The 10,049-nt window shown below is 39.1% G+C and overlaps 1 pseudogene; it reads right to left on the reverse strand.

Moving 5' to 3' along the window:
• Positions 1-4,325: 4,325 nt before the first annotated feature.
• Positions 4,326-5,400, reverse strand: LOC110293339 (annotated as a pseudogene).
• Positions 5,401-10,049: the final 4,649 nt, after the last annotated feature.

Below are 10,049 nucleotides of genomic sequence, written 5' to 3' on the forward strand. Positions count from 1 at the left end.
CATCCTGAGTGAGGTAACCCAATCACAAAAGAACTCACACAATATGTACTCACTGATAAATGGATATTAGCCCAGATACTTAGAATACCCAAGATATAAGATACAATTTGTGAAACACATGAAACTCAAGAAGAACGGAAACCAAAGTTTGGACACTTTGCCCCTTCTTAGAATTGGGGAAAAAAAACCCATGGAAGGAGTTACAGAGACAAAGTTTGGAGCTGAGACAAAAGGATTGACCATCTAGAGACTGCCATATCCAGGGATCCATCCCATAATCAGCCATTGCATACAGTAGCAAGATTTTGCTGAAAGGACCCTGATATAGCTGTCTTTGGTGAGACTATGCTGGGGCCTAGCAAACACAGAAGTGGATGCTCACAGTCAGCTATTGTATGGATCACAGGACCCCCAATGGAGGAGCTAGAGAAATTACCCAAGGATCTAAAGGGATCTGCACCCCTATAGGTGGAACAACAATATGAACTAACCAGTAGCCCCCAGAGCTCATGTCTCTAGCTGCATATGTATCAGAAGATGGCCTAGTCGGCCATCAGTTCAAAGAGAGGCCCTTTGGTCTTGCAAACTTTATATGTCTCAGTACAGGGGAATGCCAGGGCCAATAAGTGTGTGTGGGTGGGTAGGGGATTGGGGATGGAGGGTATGGGGGACTTTTGGGATAGCACTGGAATTGTAAATGACGAAAATACCTAATTTTTTTTAAAAAAAGATTTATTTAAAAAAAAAGGTTCTAAGCTGTGCAAAGTTTTCATTCAGGAGATGTTCAGCCACTTTCTGTGGCCCATCGAAGTGAGTATAGAGGGGCTTCTAAATAATCTGAGAAAGCACATACAATGTTTAACAGTTATTTCCCACCTTGGATTCAGGAAAACTGTGATGTTTACAACTGGATTTTCAAATAGAGCTCTTCCAATATTCTGGAAAGCATCTTGTTCATAATTTTGCCACAGTCTGATTGGAATCACCTGATCAGACTTGCAATAGGTTTGCAAGTTTTGGGGTCCTCACTACATACAGCTGGATGAATGTGTAGGTTCTTATACAGAATTCTTTGATATCTGACTATATATGATTGTTAGTGAGACAAAACTTGTTTCTTGTACTCCTTTAATGTCAGAATCAATCGTGATATGGCGACAATTAATTCTTGACCCATAGTCAATTTGTAGCAATCTGACACTCATATGGCAAGCCATGAGTGGTGGAATAAAGATGCTTAGAGGTGTATGCCATGGATGATGCCATTATTCCAACAACTGTAGCACAGCTTCTACTGCATTGCCAGTGTGTTAATGCACATTCAAAAAGAAGTACTTGGTGCAATCTATTTAGGGGAGTGTGGGGGAGTATGGGGGACTTTGGGGATAGCATCGGAAATGTAAATGAAGAAAATACCTATAATAATAATAATAATAATAATAATAATAATAATAATAATAATAAAGAAGTACTTGGATATGTTTAGGACTTCCAGGCTGGGTGCACTGAAAAGGATCCATTTGATTTTTTGCAATGGTTTTTCTCACAACAGATTCTGTTCTTCATCATTTCTGGCCTCATAAAGTGATTTGAAGAGGATGGGAAAGTACTTTTGAGGGTATATTTGGACCAGTCTGCGAAGATTGTCTTCAACCCAAATGGAGGCTTGGGCTCACATTGTTCTCTCACTACTAGACTCTAGAGGCATAGTTTTCCTCTTTGGGAAACTATGAAAGCAAGTGTGTGTGTGTGTGTGTGTGTGTGTGTGTGTGTGTGTGTGTGTGTGTGTGTGTGTGTGTTTTCTTATCCTTTTGTTTTCCTAAGGTTAGAATTTCTTATCTGTGGGAGTTAAAGGCTATCTGGGCCTGCAGATTTCCCATTAAGTTCTTGTCCCACCAATGCTATATGATAGTTTGTTTCCTATAGGAATTTGTGAATGAACTCAGGGCTTCCAAGGTTGTATCACTGACAGAATCAGAAGGAACAACGGTCTTAATTATCTATGGTCCCCACAAGGTCTGTCAATACCAAGAGAGGGAGCCCTATGGTATTTTAACAAACTACCTACCTTGAAGTCATTGTACTGGCCTTCTATGACTATTTTTACCATTAGTTTCTGATACCTAAAATAATCCTTATAGTTTTCCATGGGAGCCTAACTAAGAAAGTCATCTTCAGAAGTATCTCATGTGCTCACTTCATTGGTTGGTACAATCCTTGAATTGCCTAGCACCTTCCCATCAATAAGAAGATGGTTGATAATTCTCTACCAATTTGGGGCATTCATTCCTTCAGTGGTCTTCTTGGCAACAGTGTGTACATTGGATCCGCCACAATCTTACCTCACGGAGAGACTGCCTTTCTTGTCAGCTCCTTGCCTGTCCTTGGACACAGCCAGATAGGCTACCACTCCAAAGGTGGCTTGATTGTTTTACCAAAATGATAACAAACATAATTATCTTTCTTTTCATGTTTAGTCTGATTTTTAGTTGAGCTTATTGATTGTTTAAATTCCCACAGGGTAAGCCATGAGACCTTCACCTGAGTATCCAGCAGCTCCCAAACACCTGCTAAGTATAACTCTGCTCTCATTCCACTTGGCCTCCAGAGGTAATGGAGTACATAAAACAAGAGACACTGGGAGAGGAGCATTGTCTATGTGGATATTGGGAAGCCCACATCACTATTGGGTAAAATGTTCCATGGGAGCTCTGTTTCAGGAAAGAAGCACCCACAACCTTTACTCTTATCTATGATCTGGAGGAAAGCCTAATAAACTCATTGATTTGCCCACAGTGAACTTTGTCAGAGTTTTCCCATGTAGGATACCTATGTAGGCAGAGACTGTTTGTAGAAAATATGGCAGGATGAAAGACTTTTTCCAGATAGCATGGGGTAGAATGCTTATTTGGTTGGTGGAATCTGCCCTGGCAGTATGAAGATGTTTTGAGAACAGCCATAGGTCTAGAGCTGACCTTCCAAGCTCCGAGAGTATGCTTTCCTGGATGAAGTTATCAGCAAGCACCTATATTGGCTGCCTGGCCACACCTAGGTGTAATAAGAGATAAACACTAAGCTGAGGTCTGAGACTGGAGAAAGTGTAAAGGTATAAAGGAGGAATTCTAGTAAGAAAGGTATGTGAGACCAATGGCTTCATTATTGGCCTCTCTTAGTGAGTAAATTGAATAAAAGAGAAAGAGAAATGGAAGTTTTAGCCTGCCAATATTTAAGGGTAGGGCCAAAAGGAGAAGAAAGCCCAAACTCATATTAGACCACTAATACAAAGTTCTTCCTGGAACTCTAAAATCTGAAACTTCTTGAAAATGTCAGGCTGTGATAAGAGAAGGAATGACCTAGAAGCAAGAAAAGACACCTTTCAATTTTGTTCTTTGGTAGAGAAAAGGAAAATTCATGGATCATCATGAAGATGGCAGTCTTTATAATGGTACCATGTAAGAGACCATGATGTCAAGAAATATTAAACAAGAAAATTGCTAGAATTAAGGAATAGCCTTAAACAGTCAGTGAAAGGATCACTCACGTCCTGGTTTGTGAGGCTATCAGACACAGGACACATGGGGTCAGTCTGAGTGCTATGGAAGCAAAGAAGCAGAATAATATAATCACATATCCACCCTGGAGACACAAGCTCCATTACCTGAGGTGGTACAAATGGAATCACCCCATGATGAATTGGCTCATATAAGAAGTTATAAATTCTTGGCCATCACCACTGGAGATCCTCATGGATACCCGGGGCAAGAGTACAGTAGAGAAAGAACAGGCTGGACAAAGACAGAGTGGATAAAGAAGGAAGCAATATATAATGTCCAGATCATGAGGCCTGATAGGACATTTCACAGAGACTTGAGGAAGAACTAAATTCAGCAAGAACACAGGCATGGAACTTTATCAGTCTTGCTAAGTTCTCTGGTGGTCCAGGATCATTATGAATTAACAAAGGCTTTATTGGAGCTAAATTATTTAGACTAGAATGTAAAGAGTGTCTATAAAGTGGAAGAGACACCTGGAGAAGACAAGAGAAAGGCAAAAGCATAGGAAAATGTCTGTCTGGAATACAAGAATGCAAATGTGATACAAATTTCATCATTTTAGTTCCTGGAGGGGGGGGGGAAATAAAGTAAATCCAATTTCTGTGCTAATGAACTTCTGGAAGATGTTAAAGCGGGAGGATCAGTTTACAGAAGGAATCTAAGTTAAAACAATACAGATGCATAAGATCAAATTTGTTACAGCAGTGAACAATTATCCCTCCCAACTGCTCAGAGTATTTATGTTTCCTTCAGGAAGTTGAGACAATATCCTTACGTAGGGCCTCCCTTAGCAGCCAGATGTGATGTGTGCAGAGGCAACAGCTTCAGGTACAACCAGTGTCTATCCAGATAGGCCACAAATTCAATGTACTGCTTCATCAAAGTGCAGTTCATCTCGATGAGTGTCACAGGCAAGGCATCCATGAGGATCCCCTCCTGCTCTATCCTAACCTCGTTGGTGATTATTTCTTTTACTCTCTGCTTCGATGGCTTGTGTACCAGGTGCTTGAACATCAGGTAGACAAAGTCCCAGTGTAAACCCTCGTCTCTGCTAATAAGCTCATTGGAAAAATGTAAGGCCCGGCATCAGTCCCTGTTTCTTGAGCCAGAATATCGATGCAAAAGAACCAGAAAAAGAAGATTGCTTCTACCGCGGCAAAGGCCACAACTCGTTCTGCATATGTAGCTTCTTTGTCCCCAGTCCAATGCAAGGCCCAGTCAGCCTTCTCACAGGCATTGTTTCAATAGCATTGAAAAGATATTCTCTTTCTTTGCGATCTTTAATGTAAGTGTCAATAAGGAGACTATACATTTTAGAGTGTATGCTTCTCATGCCAGTTTGGAAGCCATAAAACAGCCAGCCTCTGTAACTTGAATTTCTTGGCTAAATCGCTCCACCAAGTTTGCATTGAGTATGCCATCACTTGCTGCAAAGAAAGCCAGAATGTGAGCTATAAAATGTCTCTCATCGGGTTTCACAGCTTCCCAGTGCTGATATCCTTGGAAAGGTCCACCTCCTCAGCAGTCCAAAAGGTGGCCTCAGCTTTCCTGTACATCTGCCAGATATCATGGTACTAGATGGGAAAGACAGCGAAGCGGCAGCAGAGATTTTCTCTTAGTAAGGGCTCATCCTCAACTCTGGTGCTAGTAGGCACTTTACTTTCCTGCTCGGCTGAAGTCCTTCAGGAGTCCTGGAAGATTCTCCTTGCAGCCTTGCTGGCCAGGACGCTAGTGCTGCCGAGGGTCAGAGGCGTGTTTTGTCAGCCAAGGTGAGTCCTTTCACCAGTGACAACTGCAGCTGCTGCTGGTCAGCGATGGTGGCAAGTGGGGTGCAGACAGAGAGCATGGCAAACGAGGACAAGGGCAGCAGCAGAGAGGATGAGAGGCAAGAGAAACAGCTGGAATCTGGTGCACCCGGATAGAATATTTGTATGCTATGTTAGACCTTGATTGTGTTTGAGTTTAGTATGATCTTAGTGGTGACATTCTGTGATCGCCTGCCATTTATTTGCAACAGATGACAGTGAATCTTCAATGCTCTTTACCAAGCTTCTCTTCGCATCCCCAGTATGTATTATTAAAAAGTGCCTTGGAACTTTGCAACATCACTCTGCCCGTGCTTGAAATAAATGGTTGTCACTTGTGGAGAGTGTAACACTAGCCTTTAATTCTTTTTTGTTTTGTTGGTTTGTTTTGGTTTGATTTCTTGTTGTTGTTTTGGTGGTGGTGGTTGTTGTTTTTTGGATTTGGAAACTAAGAGATACTCTATTTTACCAGAAAAGACAACATGGGATATAATGCATAGATGTTAGAAAAGCCAGGTGTTGCTGTAGAATTCTTGGAAGATTTAGGGCTGGGAAAGGTACAAATGATACCCACAGACGTGATTAGAGAAAATTGTGATAGATTGTGCCTGTAAATGCCAAAGAGTACACGAAATGTAAAAACAGGTACTCCCAGAAGCCATAAGGTGGTTATTGAGGAGACCCAGTGCTTGAATTTTGTTATTTCCTAGGAGTTGTTGCCTGAAGAGGTTGTTCTCTTTGGCTATCAGACACGGTGAAATAATGTAGGACTGGGAGCAAAATACCACCTCCCTCCTAGCTACTCCCTGTACTTCCATAAGCTGCTACTAAGGATGCTAGGTAAAAGTGAGCCCTAGAGTACTACTCAGCTGTGGATCTTGCATTGTGATAAACATGTGAGGAATGATGCGCCAGCTGATGATATAGTGGTTTCAGTAGTTATGGATATATACAACTTTCTAATTGGACTTAATGTCCACTTCGTGGAGTGAAATTCATAATACCAATTACTCAGATAGAATATTTAACCAAAGGAAGTCATGGGCTCCAGTTGAGAAGTAACTGTTACTGGTTAGTTCACTGATGCACCAGCTAAAGTGTTTCCCCATACTTATGTTTCTAATCACAGGTGATTATCTCAGTTTGTGTCGATTTGGAGACTTTTCTGTTCCTTGGTTATCTTCCAAATGGAAAAGTTCTCATTTGGATTTTGTAGTAGAAAAAATATCTATAAGACTCACTACCTACCATATTCTATAGATGAACAAATTAATAAAAGACATAAAGATGTGACTTCTCGCTTGAGCAAGAGGATTATAATCATACATATAGTTCACCCCCCTCCAAGGCTCAGAAATCACTGTGGAAGAAGATGTGTGAAAAAATTGTAAACATCAGAAAAAAAGGAGTGAGGAGGGTTGTGAGTGACTGTCCTCCAAGCCAAGCAACAGCTATCTTGGAGAGTTCATCCACACCCCTTTACAAAACATCTATATCAGCTGTGCTTCTTTTATACCTCTGCATGGAGAGGTGTGTTAGGACATGACACCCTCGTTTGAGTAGCTAGATGCTTCCTACAACCTATTTCATACAATGCTGCTCTCGTTGCCATGACCTTAAGGAGGAGTTAGAATGCACTAATTCAATCTCTGAGGTCTCAATCTATGTTTCTTTGGAGCCTCCATCTCAGATGTGTGAAGACTTTCTAGATGCAGGCTATTGGAGAAAGAACCCTCATCCTGGTTAGTAACCCTTCTCCTATTCACTGATTGGAACTCAAGTAAACTCATTGACATCCTAAAATACTGATATACAAAAATGTGCTGTCCCATCCCTGCACCTGGCAATCTTGATCGTATTAGGAGGACCCTGGTCTTCCTTTACTGGCAGCATGTAAGGCATTTTGGTGTCCATGGAGAGATGGGTACCTGAGAGTCTGCATGGCCAGAATGTGTGGGGTTGGCAGTTTGAGAGTGGCTTCAGACATGGATATTTTGGGGTGGCTTTATGGGAAGGATGGCCTTAAGTTGTGCATGTCCTCAGGTAGAGCTCCCGTTGTGGTGGGCGCAAGGAATGAAGTCACCGGAAAAGGATAAAATGAGATGTAATATGAGTTTGTTTGCTGATACAGAGTAAGAGCAAAATTTGTGATGAGTACAACTACTCTGCTTAAAAGTAGAAAGAGAAGATGAATAAATATTTGAAGAGTGGTTTAAAAAGAATTCCTTAAGAAGACAAGGTAAGCAATCTCTATGAAATGCAGTATGATCCTTTTTGTGGGTGCATCAATTATGAACTCTAACAAGGCACTAAGATTTCCTTTCCCAGACAGCAGCTTACCTAGCTATAATAAAACGTAATAGATATTACTTGTATGTGGTTAAAAAAAAAAAAAGCAGTTGCCTGTAGGATTTTTCCAGGATCAGTAGCCCATTAAGTGCTGGAGGAGGTGCTGGAGACCAGGAAGTTAGCTTCCCAAACCAATATGCTTGACCTGTCTAAATTATCCCAATTTATCACCCCAGGGATCTCTGAAATCAAGTATTGCTACTTAAACTCTGTAAGTGAGGGAACATTGAGTAATTTATCCAAGCAAACCCAGTAAGTGACAGAAGAAGAGACTCAACAGCATGCAGCTATTTTCAGATATTTGCTTCCCCTATAATTCCTTTTTCCCATTTGAAAAACGAAGCAAAGTTCAGATGTCTATACAATTTGAGCAATTAACTCGGCCTGCCGAGTTCAGCATTTTTTTCATGGACAGGCTGTAATTATGACTATGTAGAGGTGTGGCTCTAATGGAGTAGGAGACACATGTGTGAGCTGGGATGATTATGTAATTATGAGGTATATATACAGTGATGCTATTTTAGAATACAAGCGCTGTACTTCCCATGATTTTTCACTGTCCTCATCTTCAATATCGGTAGAGAGAAAAAAGACATGTATCTTTTGAACAATATTAATTTAATTGTCAAGCTTTTGATTATTCCTACTTCTTTGTGACCCCATCTCATTATCTCTAGTTCTTCCCTGTAACCTTTTTGACAGGTAACCAAGAAATGTTAGCTCAGGTTGATAATATGAATTCATTGTCTTATATACATCAAAATTAATATATAACTCATCCATCCAACTGATTTTTAAAAGTAAGTGTTATATCCTACCCCAGGGACTCCCCTTGTGAGTCTTTCTGATACTTCCCTCAAGGAACTTTCTCAAACCCCTAGATAACACCTAGGTCCCAAATCCATTGCCTTTCCAAATCTGTTGGCATCTGCTTTCATTGTCTTCATCATCTAAGTTTCCACTAAGACCTTATCTGACAACCCACAAACTATAGGCATCTCACACCATACCAAATCCATCTAGATCCTGCACACTCTGTGCCAAAATCTAGCAAATGAGTATTTCTCATTTTACCCTCTATGTACTCTCTCAAAGTCCCAGATCTATTCTCAAACTCTAGGCTAAGACAAGGATGTAGAAACTAGAAGCCAACTTATCCCACAATCTACATCTGACATTATTCCACTTAAACCATATCAAAACTTTAGTAACAACTCAGCTTCCTGTGATCCACTCCATCCTTCTCTGTCCATATTACACACAGAAGTAATAAAAGAAGTTCATATGTTCAGATATCTTCAGAAAAGTAAAAACAACATGAAACATCAGGCAATATCTCCCACCAATAAACATCAGTCTTATAGAGATGTTTAACAATAAGAAATGTTTAGATGAATCCCAGAATGGACATAACACTTAAAAAAAATCATAACATTCCTCAGAAAACAATTCAAGAACTTGAAAGAAGACAAAAAGAAATAAAATTTTCACTGTCCTCTAATTTAAAGTGAATAAACCAATTATATGGCTGTTGGAAATGGAAAGATAATTCGGGATTTGAAAACAGAACAAAATAAATGGATAAAAATATTGATAAATGCTCAAACTAAAATGAAAATGGAACTGATAAATTCATAACACAACTAGAAAAATCAATGAAAAGCTTTATATATAGAATGAATTAATCAGATAATAGAATATCAGGATTCAAAGTAGTAGATAAAGAAGAAGTAACAAAAGAAGAAAAAATTCACAGGAAACAAATATATAGAAATTTTGGAACAACATGAAACTAACAAATGTTTTATTTATCAGAATAGATGATTGGAAAATAATCCCAAGTTTATGAGATAGACCAGATCTTCAAAATCTTCAATAAGCTAATGTCATATATATAAATAAATTCAGAAAGATTAAAATAATCCATTGTATTTTTATCTGACCACATTTAATTAAAATTGAAAATTAACAACAAATAAATATATATTAAGTATACAAACTCATGGAAATTAAACAGCTTTTTTTAATGAGTCAGAAAGAAATAAAAATATTCATGAAACTAAGTGAAAATAAAAACACAACACATCCAAATATATAAAATGTATTGAAATAAGTACTATGAGAAAAACATATAGCTCTACATACCTAAATTTCAAATCAAAAGCTAAATAAATAACTAAATAATACAACTTGATAATTTGAAAAAGTAAATACCAATCAAATCTAAGATGATTCAACAGCAAGAAATAACAAAAATCAGAGCATAAATTAATGAAATAGAGATGAAACCAATACAGAAAATCTAGACAAATCCACAGAATTCTTGCCCAAGTAATGAAAC

This window comes from Mus caroli, chromosome 4 (assembly GCF_900094665.2).
Source record: "Mus caroli chromosome 4, CAROLI_EIJ_v1.1, whole genome shotgun sequence".
Taxonomy (NCBI): Eukaryota; Metazoa; Chordata; class Mammalia; order Rodentia; family Muridae; genus Mus; species Mus caroli.